Source organism: Solenopsis invicta, chromosome 10, assembly GCF_016802725.1.
Source record: "Solenopsis invicta isolate M01_SB chromosome 10, UNIL_Sinv_3.0, whole genome shotgun sequence".
NCBI classification, from domain to species: Eukaryota; Metazoa; Arthropoda; class Insecta; order Hymenoptera; family Formicidae; genus Solenopsis; species Solenopsis invicta.
The window spans coordinates 16,169,956-16,187,225 of record NC_052673.1 but is presented as its reverse complement, the minus strand read 5'-3'; the positions used below and the strand labels follow the sequence as shown (position 1 = coordinate 16,187,225).

General features: G+C 35.8%; 1 long non-coding RNA gene across 1 annotated transcript; it reads left to right on the top strand.

Moving 5' to 3' along the window:
• Window positions 1-336: 336 nt before the first annotated feature.
• Window positions 337-6,474, top strand: LOC105197828. Its single transcript, XR_850843.3, has 3 exons — window positions 337-1,620; window positions 1,958-1,990; window positions 6,426-6,474. It is a non-coding gene; the product is annotated as an uncharacterized LOC105197828 (long non-coding RNA).
• The last annotated feature ends 10,796 nt before the right edge of the window (window positions 6,475-17,270 follow it).

Sequence of the window (17,270 nt, the reverse complement as noted above, 5' to 3'; positions counted from 1 at the left end):
ATTATCTTCACGCTTCAAACAGAATTAAACTTATTATTAGTTTGACATTCTAGCAATCAGCTTGAATGTTCAATATAATTAATTATTTGGTTATCTTAAACTTATTTTTTTATATAGTCTAATTTGTATTATTTGAAATACAATTTTACTTATAATTAAAATAGAATTTCACTTATAATTTTACACGTATATGCCATATCATATACAAATTAAAACATTTAAAGAATCAAACTATTAATAAAATATATATTAAAACACACGCATACAAGCAAATTTATGTTTTGTTATCGTCATACAAAAATTTTTTTAAAAGATACTAGATCTTCATATTTTTCTTTTCAATGGCAGTCAAGCATAATAAGCAAAAAAAAAGTTTTGCCGTATTATTTAAAAAGTTTAAAATGCAGAAAACAATTATTTTGGACCATCCAAATAATTATATTGGACGCTCAAGCTGATTGTTAAAAAATCGAAACTTTTTACAATACATATTTCAGCGCCCTACATAATTGTTTTAATGATTCATAACACAATTATTTGCAAGTTTTTATCTAGCCTGCCTTTTATATATTTCAGTAAACCGTTCTTTCTGTGTATATTAAATTTTAAATTAATTTGAATTTTACTCATTTCGGTCGGTATAATACGCGAGTCGTTGAATCTCTGATAATGCAAATATAGAAGTCGATAATTTATTAATTTATATACTTGAAGTATCATTTAATCTACGTTGGAAATGTATAATGTAAAAATCAATTATGAGTGTATGTTATCGATTGCATGATCAATCGTGTTTTTTTATTAATTATGAATTCGATTTGCGTTGCACTATCTGAAGTTGTCGACGTCACTTCCTTCTCCGTCTCGTCATCATTTACTAACGTAACATCGCGCGGGAGTGAATCGTCTCCGAGTTGAGTCGCGCCGCGAAATATTTAATTAGTGAATTCAGTCATTGTTAACTCCGTATCTAATCGCGTCTTCGAATGCGATTATCGCGTAGCACTATATTAAACAGAATTCACACAGATTGTTTGTTAAAAGGCACGATTCCGCGAGATTCATTCCGTCGAAATTCATCGCGCGGGCAACAGACGATTAATCTTCGAAAATGCCTTTCCCGGGTATCTCTCGTCCTAATTACATTTGCGTTACAATGCGGACAAGTAATCGCAATGAAACGCGAGAATTCGAAGTGCGGTAAGTATGCAACACGCAGCTAGGAACATTCAGGTTACAACAACGCCGCGCCGTGTTGCTCGTGGAGCGCGTGAAGTTTGCCGCGGAACCTTGGAATTCTCTTCACCACGGCGGTGCGACGTTCGTTCGCTCCTTCCGAATTCGCGAATGTCGAGTGAATTCGTTCTGATGAAATCGCGTATCGCGTAATCTTTCACGTTGATCATTCTGCTCGATGTAGTAAAGTGCGCGTCGCGTTTGATTAACGTCGTAAGTGCCATACGAAATGCTAGAGCATCGTATTTTGGGGATGCGCGGTCGGTTAAGGTTAACCGTGTTTTCGCGAGTGTACTATACATACATACACGAGTGCCATGGAGGGGCAAGAGAGGAGGAGGAAGGCTCGGAGAAGCATCGAGCGACAGTGGAGAGCAGCCACGAGTGTGTAACATATATTATTTATTATTTGTCACTTGCAACATTACTGGCTTTTTCCGCGCGACTGTCGCGTACGTAGAACATTTGATAAACTATTCGGTTTACGATGTCGCCTTGGCGAAAAGAAGAATCGGATCATAAGTCGAATATGAGAAACGTTTCAAGAGCTAAATGTCTCTTTCATATTTTGCCGGTTCAATTTACGCTTTCTAAAAGTTTACGCTTTTGTCACTTACTGTTCCCTTACATTTGACTTGCGCTTTAATTTTTATTTTCGCATTTTATTTGAATATTTCACATTTTATTTAAATATTTAATTTAGTTTTTTTATATTTTACAGTTCAATGCAAAACCATCGGTGTGCATCGTACTGGTGAGTCTTTTATATTATTCTTAAAGATTTAAATTCTTATATTTTTGAAAATTATATTAACTGTAATTACTAGTGTCTTCAAAAATATTCTTTTTTTCACTTGTTCTCTCATATGATAAAAACATATTGTAAGTAGTTGCGAGTTAATGCTTTACCGACGAGTATTCCATTAGTGAAAGCAACTCTCAATAGATGGCATTACTTGTCCGTTTATCATTTGTTCTTTAAAACTTGTTTGAAAGTCGTTCAAACGTTTTTAATTATAATTCCACATGTATGAAACAAACATAAATTATTAACAACAAAAAGATAAAAAAAAATCTATTTTTTTCACAAATATTGTTTAAAAGATGTTAGTAGTTATAATATAATACAAAAATACTTGCATTTATATCGGCAAAATATCAGCACTTTAGAAAAAATCTAATAATAAATTAGCATAAAATAATAACAAAAAATAAATAAAAGTAAAAAAGGATAAAAAATATATTTATCATAACTGCCATGAAAAGTAAATGCATTGATAACGAGTGGCAAATTGTGTAAATATAATAGAAGTTTATAATGAATAACCTATCTAACAGTAGCCAAGTATATTTTTGCTTCTGCGATTGTTTTCTTTAAATGAATTGCAACATTAACGTAATTTGTTAGCCTTGCACTTATTTCTAATTATGTGTTCACCAATATTATGACAATCTACAAATATACAATACATATATATTTTTAGAAATAATTATACATTTTTCAGACTTATTCAAAAATAATTTTCTATTTACAATCTAATAAAATAGATTTTAACATTTTATAGAAATTTACTTATATTCATATGCATATTTACACGCAAAAGTATGCAAAAAATGCAATGTTTTGTCATTATTAGAAAATATATTTCGATATTAATCTGAAGATTATTGATCTGTCGAATAAATTAATTAACGAGCGAGCTGCCGACAGAATACATTAAATAATTACTTTACTGAATTGCATATTTTATTGATTTTACAAGCTTATATTGTTCAAGGAGTTTAATATTTAATGAAGCACGGATAAATTAATTAAAATATTACACAAAAATTTGAAAGAATAAACATGTACTTTACGCAATACATTATTTAATATAAAACTCAGTGCTTCATCGTCTGTTAGACAGATTAGAGATTAAAGTTCGCCTTCATTGTCCGCATTAGAAGTTTTCAATAGGAAATTATATATGATGAACTGTAAATAATACTGTGAATAAATATCTTAATTTCGCCATTACCTTAATATACCTAATCAATGCGGCGATTTCTTATTCCCTGTCTCGGCCTGGGTGCTTGCACCCAGATGAGCTCGTTCATGCCTTTGAAGCTGCAAATTGAGCAATTCACATGCCGAATCGGTAATGAGCCAATCCGACGTCCGATTTTTCCATTCGGTTGATTTTACCGGCGACAACGGGTCTTTCTTTGGTAATGCCCGCTTTTTCCCTTTACATCCTTCTCTCTCTTTCTCTCTCCATTCTGTTTCGTTTTTTTTTTTCAATCTTCTTACACCACGGGTGGCGTTAACCAAGAGAAACATCAAAAATTACTCTGCAGACATTGCCTTACACATATAAGACGCGACGTACACTCTTGATTACTTTTATTCGTGCGAGAAATATTCTAATTTAATTCAACTAACAACTTTATATATAATTATGCTTTATTGAAAGATTTTTTTCTTTAATGTCTATTTATTTCATACATTCACCGTTTCGACAGCGAAACCATTTTCTAAATTATTAAGAAAATAATGAAATCTTTTTGCATCTGAAGATTCTTCGCGCGATCTTCTCCTTGAATTATTTCAAATGGATTCACGTTAAATTATTCATGCATACATCGCAAGTGTAGCAATACGGAAAGATTCTAATAGCAACCGCCTCGTCGTTATCGTCGCAATCGTACTGTTAGCAATGACGATTTCGCAACGTGCCGCCACGGAAGGCCAGCAACGAACGATTGTCTGCCGCTCTAGGCTACTAAAATGCAGGTGTTTTCCACCGCACACCACTACGGAAGGCTGCAAATATATTTCTATGCGTGATTTACCTTTCGCAAGGACATCCTGCTTAGGCCAGATTGCCCCAAAGATAGGATCAAGTTCGCAATACGTGTTAGATTAAATGTTGCGGAATCAAAAATAGAAACGAGATTATGGTTCTGCTCAACACTTCTTTATAAATTTATTGCACCAAGTGATTAAGAAATTTTTTAACCCCTACAATTAACTTAAACTCTATACTTATAATTTTATTAGACTATTAAAATAATTATGAAGGACGTTTAAACATGATGAAGCAGTACTGTAAAAGTTTAGATTCTAGCAACCGGTTTGAGTGTACTATATAACTATTTTGATAATCTAACAAAATTATTTTCAGGTCGAGTATCCACACGAAGAATTTCTTTGGATTTATAAATTTTACTGTAGCTAAATGAATTTATTTTTATATATGTATAGTGGAGAAAGATTATCATGAGATGGTTGTCAGCTATTTGCATTACTTTGATTGAAAGTTGTTTCATTGAAATAATATATTTTAACAATTTACATAAGACATTCTTTATTTGAATAAAAATATTATTGTTATAATAGTGTTAATTTCATTAAATAATATTGTTTCATTTAAACAATATTTATTATTTAACAAAATTAACACTATTATTAGTCTTATTAGTATTAGTACTTATTAATTCAAATATTGGTTTGTTTGAATCATTCCAAATAAATTTGTTTAGCTAATAAAATTTATTAAGCCCAAAGAAATCGCTTTCTCTGGATGCTTACTCTTCCGCAATAATTTGCCCTGATACTTTAAAGCAACATGATATTTGATAAGAGGAACGTCTCTGTCGCCGATGATACACGTCGAATTATGCGTCGATTTCAGCTTTGATTTAAATATAAATATTGTTGCTTTTGTGCAAAATAATATTAACTTAATAACAAATCTAATAAACGCAAAAATATGATATACTAAATAATAATATATATTGTATATATTATCTAATAATATAAAAAATGTATAAAAAATTTTAAAATATATTGATAAATTGAAAAAACTATATATATGTATATAAACTATAAATTTAATCACGGACACATACACATACGCATTTTATTGTTTTATATTTTTTATCTTTATTTTGTTACATCTATCATTCTGTCAATAATTATTTTATTATGTTATATTTCAGAGATTATAAGAATATTATAACAAACGAATGCTAATTCTTTTAATTATAAATAAAGAGATTATTTTTTCATATTATTTGAATAAATTTAATTCGTCAATGTTATAAAACTGATCATGCAAAAGAATAGATTACTGTAAACTGTAAATACTAAATCGATAAGAAATAAACTAATTGCCGTGTACATAATTACTAAAATATGTTGCAAATGACGGAAATATTTATTAGCAGACTTTTTTTAATTCCTTTATTACATTTATCTGATACAATCCGTGATGTAAGAATATATACATGTTCTGCAACATCGCTTTGATGATTCTGTAACAATCAAATGTAAAATCCAAATTAAAGCAAGAAAAAAATTTAATATTTAAAAAAAATTACTGTATAATTTTTATATGCTCCTTAAGTGAATGTTTAATTATTAGGAATAATCATGTAATATTTTAGAATACCTTATCTATTAAATACAAGCTTTTATAGGATTTCATAATGGAAAAAAATTTCTTTTTTTAATTTTTATTTTTTGCAGATTATTCAATTAAAAAATGATCAACACTTCCGCGCGTAAGATATAATATATAAATAAATTATATTTACCGTATGTTGCTCCGCCGGCGCCTGATACCTCTACCAGACCTCCTCTTCCTCTTAGTTTGTTCGGATTTTCAGCATTAAAAGCATAATATTTTTTCTTGATATAACACTCGCGAAAGCAGATTATGACGATACTTTGCACTACACTCTTGAAATCAAAGCTAAAAGATGCGATAACGCAAGATTTTATCATCGAAAACGTCTAATAAACACACTATTTAATAAACATACTATTTTTGCCACAATCGGTACGCGTAAGCAGATTTAACAAATGATACGAGAGTTCGTAATGATATAAGAATTTAATGCGATGCAAGAAAGTCTCACTAAGAGTATAAAATCGTTGAGTTGAAACTGCGTTAGCTGAGGCGCACGCTGCTAAAATGTACCAAATTACGCTATACCAAAATTTTCAAAAAATTTACATTTTGGTGTGTCATATTGGATCCACCATTTTGAAAGTAAATAGCAATTTTTTTTATAAATAACCCTTATATTGATCTTCAAAATGAACCCAGAAAGAATCTTAATTTTTGTGGAAGAGACATGCAGACATGCATTTTTCACTTTAAATAATATCTGTTAATTAATACATATATTTATTATATTTTCAGAATTTGGAAGGAGAATATCAACAGTAGCAGCAGCAGCAGCAGCAGCAGCAGCAGCAGCAGCAGCAGCAGCAGCAGCAGCAGCAGCAGCAGCAACAGCAGCAGCAGCAACAACATCAACAACAACAACAACAACAATCGGTAAGTGAATTAATTTGACAATTTATATTAAAATTAACTATAAGTATAGTCACAATTAAATGTTCGTGGTCGCTCTCCTCAGTTTCTCTTTACTGTATAAAGATTGAAAGAGTCTTCATTTAGAAAATTATGAAAAGATAGTATGTAATTAAATGTTATTTAATGACATACTATCTTCTTATAAATACTCTGATAAAATCGTTTCAGTTCTCAGTTTTTCCGCGTTTCTTTTTTATTCTTACTTCTCTCCCAAGAGAACCACAAAACTCGTCTTCGCTGCACTCTTGCATTCTTGTATTTCTTTAACGCGCGGAATGAAGACGTCGTCTTCGTTGATACTCCACGACGGCGTAAAATTGTGCACTTCTGAAGAACAGGTTCGTCACTTTGATCGATCGGTACCGGTCGACCGTGCTACTGAACTCACGGATCGGAGACACGTTTCATTACAACGTGCGCGTCAACATTCTGCAAATGCGCTTATGGCAGTGTCGCCCTCAATTTCATGTATCCAAGTTAAAAAATCACTGTCGTTTCCTATTAAGGTTCCGGAACAGGCGCCGCGATTATAAAAAATTAATAACGTTAGAAGCAAAACGTCGCATCTGATCTTCCTCTTGCGGTAAATGAATTTTCGCGTTTCATTATTCGCGCTTGATAAAATGTTTTTAGAACTGATCATTCCTTTTCCCAGTATTTTTTCTACGCAATTTCAGACAAACTGCCCCTATTAATTCTTTCTACGTAAATGCGTACAAAGTATATAAAATATTAATATTAATAAAACAACAATAATAAGTCGTATTTGAGATAGTCTACTGCAAAATTTCAAATTCTAGCCGAATATACATACATTTTTTTCATAGAAAAATGCGTTGATTAAAAGGACTTGCCCTCTCGTATCGCACAGGTTATTAACAGCCCGTTGTTGAAGGATTTCCGATATTCCTTGACCACCCTATATAGCTTCAATTTACCCTAATCCTCCTTGGAGCGGTCTATGATCCACCGGCGCGCGACGTGACGACGATCGGAGCTGGCGTTCCGATATCGCGAACGGTTTCGCGGCATCAAGGCCGCCTCCTTACCCGAGATCTTGTCTCGCCTCGATGACTCACGCCTAGCTTGGCCGCTGCTCGCTGCCTTGCCACTTCCTTCCACCTTCGAGGTTGTCCGAGAGACCGACCGCGGCCGCCTCCGCCGCTGCTTCTTGCGCTTAGCTTAGCATACCTTGTAGAGAGACGGTGACTGTAGTCCGCCGCCGCTGCGCGCGGCAACTTTTTTGCCCGGGGAAATGGAGATCGCGATGGGAAGAGGAAGCATTGCCCAGCATCGCCGCGCGCGGAGGTCTGTTTCTTGCGATACGTTTAACCCTTTAGGCCTGCAAAGTAGTACTAGTGGTATAGTAATAGTAGTTCCACCCGGAAGACTCGTCCTCCTGAAATTCTACCTCGAGTCGCTGTGGTAGTCCGAGGTGAGATGGTTTCAGGGTGATATCGCTTTGACTTCAAAGTAAGAAATCGGTAGACGTTGCGATGAAGCCGAGATGACGATCGATGGCGTGTTTAACCTCTGACACACAGCCGCATTGTGTTAACAGTTAGTCGAGGATCATTGTGCAATCTGTCCTCTATATCGTTGAGGAATGAAACGTAATTTATTTTTGTGACAAGGAACATGAATTGTTCTACGATAAATACGATTAAGATACAACGTACTACTATAAGTTTGGCGCTTTTTAGAAACACGGTTAGAACAGCGGGAATAAAAATATCACTTTCAATTTTACTATTCTAGCAGTAAGAATCACAGAGAGACAGTTATTAGCCGAAAATTAGAATTTTATTGAAAAGGGGAATGGTTAATCAGACAAGTGCTGAATCTTTATTTTCCATCGCGAGTTGCATTAAACGGTATGCCAACATGTCCAACCACTTGGACACAGTCTTACGTGTACAATAGAAAAGCGGACTCATAGCAGCGGATAACGACGACGCGGCGGCGGCGGCGGCGGTACAGAGAAAGACAGAGAGGCGAACTTACGCGTCCTTCTCGTGTGCACGTTCATTCGTCATAATGCACGCGCCGCGGTAGGTATAATAGGTACACCCGGAGCTATAGCGATGCTTAAAGGCATCGCCAATTATCGCTGTGCATCCTTCCGACGAGAAGTCTACCCATGAAGGCGCATATACGCTTCCCCCTACGTCCCTTCTCTTTTACGTTCCCCTTTTTATTTTCCCTCCTCAGCCGCGTGTACCTTGGTCCGTCCGCGTCATGATGACGACCGTGCGTATCCATTAATCCGTCCGGTACAGCCGCGTTGCGTGCTCCGGAAAAGGTAGAATGGCCGTCTCTCAATCCTCTCTCTCTCTTGTGTTACAGATGTACATATCTACATGATACAGATTGTATCAAAACTAGCCTAATATAAAAATCCGCTGACGTTTCGTATCTTTCATTTCCGAGACACGAGAGTTTAACTTTTAATTTGATGACGCAAATCGTGAAAATTATCATAATTCAAATAAAAGATATTTGTTTTAATGTCTCTTAATTGCCATATTAATGTTTTATTGTGATGTTTACACAAAATACAGTAAAATACGTCGTTAAAAATTATCAGACGTTTCAAGATTCGACTCGATAGTACAGAAAATTAGCGATCGAGCTACCTCGTTATGAAAATGTGACAAGTTTAGCTTTCAAAATCGTTGTAATCACGTCAGTTTATTCTCATGGATAGAGATCTATAAAGTTTGAAACTAGATTAATATTATTTTGAGAATAAATGATTCGTGCAGTAATTCGGAACAAAAAGATTGAAACACACGAGTGTAATTGAAGGGTGTGCCTTTGGACCTCCCGCGATCATCGAAGAAGGGAAACTGGTGCAGGTGCACGCCTTTCTGAGAGCCGATACGGGATTAGAGCGGATCATCTTCTGGCGAGTTAATTGGCCGCTTGTACACGCGCGCGGAAGACGATACCCGATCGCCAATGGCATGGTGACACGCACGTGGCAACCGCTGCGTGCCGCTTCCGGCTGCCTGGCGGATGACGCGGTTTATCGTAATACGGTTTATCGTAATAATCGAGTGCACCGATTCGTTGCGATACTTGGGCGCGATTACGTCGGGTTGATGTAACTCTCCGGAAAATGTAACGTTATCTGGGCTCATAAAAGTACATCGCGACGTTTTTATTCAGTCTTCCTCTCGTAAAGAAGAAATTTTAATAGCTTCTTGCAGAAAAATTCGAAAAACAGCTATGAGATTACACAAAATGGTCCGCAAAAGCTGAAATGCAAGCGTAAATATCATATATTCTGTAGCAATTAGTGGAGATTTTTACAATAAAATTTAATTAAGAAACATTACTTGCAGTAATTAATATTTACTGAATTACTGAATGGATTAACTAAGAAAAGTCTTAAAATTTCTATTAAAATTATTTTTATTTTTCAACGATGTAATTATACTTTTCTCTTATATGTTTATTTCCACCAATGAATAAATAATAAATTAAGCAATGATAAATTAATTTTGTTCCAAATTCAACTTATTCTTTACATTTTTTTTAGTTCTCAGAATTTGACAAAGAGTAAGTTATACCGAGATTAAAGTTAATCTATATTGGTAGAAATGGACATTGATCTTGGATACCACTTTGTCCATTGCAGTCGACTTAAAGCGATTACGGCGGAGGTATACGCCGCGCCGTACCGCTCCAAATTGCAGAGTTTAGCGAAGAGATAATAACAAAGAGCGGATAATCACGGCGTTACGCGCGAATGAGTGATGCCCGAAGGCGAGATGAAAATCAGAGTGCCGATAATCAATGATGATCAGATCTACATGATGACGGGTATTGACGAAAGCACGGCTCGCGAATAAGTAAACAATGATAAACATTTTTCAATTTACCTCCCAGTTTTGACAATTTTAAAAGAATTTGATTTCCGATAGCTAGCTAACGGTATTACAAAACATGATTTTCATCATCATTTTTAAAACATAAAAATAAAATTAATCAATGTTTTGCGCAATGCTTAATAATTTAATTAAAGATTGTATGAAGATCTGATAATAAGTCTGTTTTACTATTAATTTCATACAACTTTATTTCTTATACATTATAAATTGTAAAAAAAATCAAGTTTCCGTTAGAATCTAAACTTACGATTTCCTTTAAAGAGCTAAGGAATATTACGTTTTTTTTTCTAATTAGAGGCTAATGAATTCAAATAGACGATAATCATTCGATGACCAATGAGTACACGATTTATCCCATAAAGATAGTACGCGCGTTTGAAGTTTTTCTGCGATAGAGAAGATGCAAATCACGGCGGTATTTTCGCGTTTCGAAACAAAACGACCGGGTATTTCGGAAGTGACCTTGTTGCGAGCAGTGCGAGTCTCTCGTTGCGACCGGTTGACCCGCGAGCCAGTACGCCTTAATCCATATACGGCGAGTCACGGTGGCGCTAATAGGAAGTGTATCCTTGTCGGTTGATCCGTTCCCGGCCTCCGTCGGATAATTCCGAATAAAAAGTTCTGCCATCTAAGGGAGTCCTAAGGACCCCGCGATCGGCCGCATCCACGGGTTCACGGCGTTCTCCATATGCCGCATTAAACTTCGCCGGCCCAAAACAGTCGCCGCGAACCTTAAAATTAGTCATGCACTCGACAGCGAAGGACAGTGTCGATGACTCGTGCGAATGTCCGGCCGATTGGACAACAACTTTGTGCTGCTTTGTGAATTGCCTATTTTTTTTTTCTTTTTACCTTTCCCGCTCCACAATGCATTGAACGAACTGCATTATTCTTTTGGACAGCTTGGAAATAATTCCATGATATTTTAAGCTTCTTTGTAGTCTTGGATGACTTTCAAATTAATGTCGAAAAGTGAAAAAGACAAACGAGATTTAATGAGAGTTTACATTGTGAACGTTATATTGCAATAATTATAGTTAACCGAGTATAAGTAAATCGCATCTCAACAAAGAGAAGGTCTGTTGATCCTTGAGTTTGACGATTAACGGAAATAAAAATAAATCTCCGTATGAAATATTCCAAGACGTATTCAACGGCCTTCTTACGTTTCTCGCGGTGTCTTTCACTTCACGGCATTTTAGCACGCGCAATCTCAATTTCCCTTTCGCAAGCAGCGTAGCAGGAAGCGCCGCGTCGTGCATCGCGCGCCATTAATTTTCCGCGTAACATCCAGAAGCGGCGCGAAAACGCTCGTAACGTCGCCTTCCTCTTGCGCGATTTTGCTAAAAAATCGGACATTCTATATCGTCGTGATGCACCGCGCCGGGTCGCGCGTAAAAGCGATGACGCTCGTATAACCGGAAGTGCACGGCACGCTCAAGTGTTTCTCTCTTTCTTTTTCCGCTCGTCACGATCTCCCAACCCAGTAAACATATCCATAATGCAAGGCGCAACGCACACCTTGTCAGAAATCGTCGGGAAAAAGCGAGATACGCCCTTACATGCGTATATACGCGCACGCACGTGAGTGTGGCGACATCGCCACATTACGGTAAGCCTGGTTCTACTGCTATTGGGTGTTGCACCCACAGATGTAGCGGCTATTTATATGGCGACCTTTGCTTTTTCCACCTGTCCTACTTGAGGAGATCCAAGGTGTACGATGGATACGTATACGCTCAAAGATCGTCTTCCGCGTGCAATTTACCCTTTCTTGTGAGATTGAGAGTTATCGCGATGCAGATTATTATTAGGCATTCTTCATTATACTACAAGTACGACATAGTCCATTTTATTCCTATCAACTTTTCCTCTCTCATTAATAATGACAGACTGTCTGATAAATCAAATTTACAGGAGTTTTTTTGTTATTAGTGAAGGAAATTGTAATCTTTACGTCTCGTCTTAAGTAATTAGATCAAGATTTAATTAATCGATTTATATTAATTTACCAATTTTATTTTATTCAAGTATTTAACATGTTTAATGTCTATTATATTATAGATATATATTTTTTTATACACGATTATCTATTTCCGCATGCTAAAAACTACATTTGTTTCCGGGTCAAAAATAATCGACGTCGGTCATACGAACTTTCGACCTGTGGCGTATGCGGGGCAACTAAAATCAGAGCGAGCCGAAAGCAAGCAAGGTAAAGCGCAGCTTCGCATTCCATGAAAGCTACCGGAGCTTTCGTAACTTTAGCTCTCGCGTATCAAGTTCTATTCACTATCTTAGTCCGGGAGGAAATATAATATCTCTAAGAAGCGAGAATAATAACGCGAAAAACATTTTGACCTTTCTAAGAGCAGAATGTATAAAATTAAATTACAGGTAATTTGTAATGAATAAATTTATCTCGAGGAATGAAGCTATAGTGCATGGCAAGTGTTTCTCCCTTTTGAAATAAATTCTTTCATTACGAAGGAATATTTTATTTTCATTATTGGCATCAAGATAACCATCATTATCGATTTCTGGTGGATTACACGCGTCGATACGCGTGTCGGACCTTATATGTTTCTGCAAGGTTGCTGGACCTTTTAAAAAGTGGCACGTCGATACTCACCCAGACAGAGTTAACACGCCCGCTTTATCCTTATCCCCCTTTTGTAATATAATTCTCTTTCGTGACCCGAGTTTACTCATCTTCATTCTAAAAGCGGCGGCGCGCGTCTATTTCGATGTGAATCACATCTTGCTCTTAAGAAAGCATAGTTGCTCTCTCCTGTCCGCGTAAATCAAACGATTCTAAAAACGTTCACGACCACCGAAATGCGAGTCACGTTCACGAATCGTGCGTTTGCGACAAAATAATGCATGATTCAGACACACTCCGGTTCACATTACTTTCTGTAAAAGAATTATTATTTAGATATATTGAAATATTTCTTCCTATAAAAATAAAAGTGTCAAAGACATTTCTTTAAATTTTTTCTAAAAACAATTATAACGGGATTGTATATAATTATATATAAAGATCAATGTATGCGTTTTGCAATTTTGTCGATACAACGGTAAATTAAAATTAACAGATAAAAAAAGAGATGATTTATTATTATTTATTCTTTCTTCGATGCTAAAGAAATTAGCTCATAAATCACGCCAAAAATCTTCATTGTGGACAAATCACTAAACATGTGACTAGGTGTATCCGATTGTGACAATGTCAAATTTGCATAAAAATTGCCTTTGAGGTTGATTGCTTATTCGTCAGATGTTTGGAGCAGAGCTTAACCGCGCAGAATACAAAAACCGCGTGGTAGGCGTTCGTGTGACGGATCAGCTGGATCGCAAAAAGTATTCCGAAAAGTCATCATTCGCCCACCGCGTCGCATGACGTTACATCGAACTTTTGCAATGTTTGCAAACAACTTTTTCCGCGTCGCGGATATGTTTATTCATTATTCGGGGTCGTTCTCGTTACGCCGGCAATCATCGCTTGGCTCTCAAATTACTCGAACAGCTCTCTGGCAATGTCATGTACCACCAATCACGATCAGCCAGGCAAATTCGATCGGTGGAACGGCGCGCTTTATACGGCGCGCGGCGCGACACGAGGACTCGTCCCGAAATGGCTTCCTCAAGGCTCCGCACTTCCGCGTGTCCCTCCTTCTTTTTTTCTCTCGCTATTCTTCTCTGTTGCCGATCCGCTCGTACTTCCGCATTTACGATTTTCATGTTTCCCGCTCCCATTATGATATATATCATCACGTCGCTCTGGCCTCTACAAAGTTTGGACTTCCTGGCGCCAACAAACTGGCGAAATCGAAATCGTATTTCATTTTAATACATACGCTTTTAATTCTAGTTCTACAATACGATTTGTCTCTTGTTTTCATTATTTCTTATTATATTGTATATATTTATCTTTAATTTCCATCCATTCCTTAAAATACATAAAGATTTCCACATAAAAAAAATTGTATAGACAGAAAGTGCGTAAAAAGAAAATTCTGTAGGGTTGAATAGAAGAAGGCTTAAAGCACAATGACTCTTAAATTAAAACGAAATCGATTTTTCTCCACTGCATCCATTATTATGCTCGGAGGAACGCGTTTCTTATTAGTTCGATACGACGTATTGTGTTGGAACGAATGCGCCGGAATGCCACTAAATCGGCGGCGACATCGCAAGTGTCGCCCACGAGTCAGATTTCCGAACAATACAGCCTCGATGCGGAACGGAAATGCCGTCGCGCGGTACGGGCTTTCGCGTATATAGAGATAGCGGCGGCTATATTTATATATCCGGAATATATCCGGGGGATATACATAAATATCGCGTCATAAAATCGAGGCGCGCCGCGCCACGCCGCCGCATTCATCGTCAATCAAACTGCACCGCGACTGCGGCATAATTAAATGTAATGCCATACACGGCTATCGGGTTATATCGTTAATAAGCAATCGACGGACCCGGCGGTAGGAAGTCGTCTTTTCGCGGCTCTCCGAACACGCCTTGAACGAGCATTCAGATAAAAGTCATTACTATTAATTAATGTATTGATCGTCTGGTACGAGGTGATCCATATATACCTGGTGTCTTTTCAGTTCACGTACTTTTTGAACGAATTCCGAATCGTTTTTCAAAGAAAAGTAAATATCAACGGCTTAACTTAAAAAAACAAACTATTGCATTTAAAGGTAGAGGTACTAAACTTTTCTGAGAAAATTGCTGAACACTTATCTAATAGTTCAGTTTGCAACGGCTGCTGCTATTGAAACATCCTGTACAAATGTACATAATTCTGTGAATGCAATTTAAATGTATAAAGCGATTATAATATAATAGATCAGCAATTCATGGTGAATCCATATGAAGCTTATTAACTCATTATCTTATTTCTTAAGAATGTTTTATAATTCCTATACAATTAGCGCTATTGAACGGTTGTTCAATGAAAATCATTTCATGATAAATGATCACTTTCCTAACGTTCCTTTCTCGGATCAACATGAGACTGATACGCAATAATGATCGATTAACATTTGGTAACAAGTGGTCTTTCCTTTTACAACAGTTAAGCGTTCTGTCATTTTAAAAAGTGTTTTGCAACCGTTTTACAACAAATGAATTTCTTTTTTGTTTTTTAGATGACCACTAAGATCGCTTGTAACAACTGCTTGAAAACAATTTGTATCATTAATACTGCAACAAATGCCAATGCAAAATATTCGAAAGCTCAATCGCTGAAGTTTATTAATTCCATGTGTCGTTCACTGTCGAGCGACGATCTTAATGGTCGCTGGCCGATCTTTCGATCGCGAGACACACGGAAAAGCGATTCAGGCGATCAACGTGAACTGAATCACTAAGTAAATCGATCGTCGTCTAAAAAATTCTAATCTGCGCGTGGGTTTTTCGATCGTTGCCGTTATTACCGATCTCGGGGACGTATGCGAGCGGCGTTCGCCATTGTTCCGTCCGTCAAGCCTAATTGTACGCATGCGATACTCACGTCGAAGCTCGCCCGCTCGCTCGTTCGCTTGCTACCGGCGGCGATCTCGCGTAATCGCGTGAGCATTTATCGCGCACGTAGCATTAATCATTTCCAAGCACCTGGCGAGAGTAAATCGCCGCGCGAATTTCGCGACCGACGCGCGCGCCGGATTATTTAACCCTTTCGCTTTCGTACTCCCGATCGCATACTTTTTCTTTCACTTGTAACATGCATATAATTTGTTGCTGTGAAATGTAGTTTCCAGCGTTGTTCCTCCAACTCATAATCATAGATTCTGCGTTATGATTTAAATCTTTTAATAGTGCCTTGCCCTTAAGCTAGACTTAACGAGAGCACAGCTTTTCAATGTCCACGTTTCTAATAGCTCTTGTTTAAAAATAAGATTTATATAAATAATATTAATATTCTCTATCTGATAATATTTATGTATATAATTTTCTACTTCTGCAATAAGTATTTAAAATATTATACATAATAATGTTTGATAATAATTTTGTTTTTTGTATTTTTACATGTACATTGAGAGAAAATTTTTTTTAATGAAAAGAATACATTTTCTTAAAACCGTATATTTTGATGCAAGCATTTGTTTATTTGGTTTAAATAAAAATATACTTTTAAGTATATAGACATATTACTTTACGTATACAATTTTGTATTTCTACATTTTTTACATTTAAATCAATATTTTACATAAAAATAAACTAATAATAATATTATTAAATTTAATTAAAATGTTTTCTTTGATTAAAAAATTGATTATCTTGAATATAAAAATAGTTTAACAGTAAATATTTTCTAGAACTGTAAGAAAAAATTACTTGAACAAAAATTATTTCTTCATTTTATTTAAATATTGCAATTAAGAAATTTTTAACTTGACTGTAAGTAAATAAGCTATTGGCACCCATCGAGGAAATAATTTTTTTTGTGTTAAATAAATTTATTTTGTTCTAAGATATTTTTTCTCTCAATGTACAGACTTACCAAACAAAATTTACATAATATTTAAAAACCTGGAAATTATTTCACTTATAAGATTAATTGCAATTAAGATTCTAATACTTCCTTCTACGCAATCAAAATATTTCAAAACATTTTCAAATCGTCTAAATTTGCAGAGGAATAATTTATCCAAGATAAAAATTTAAATTCTCTCGCTAGATAAAAATTAGGCATTGAAAGGGTTAATTTGCTCATGTAAATTCCCTTCGGCGGCTTGATTACGGTCGACGTGTGCGGCGT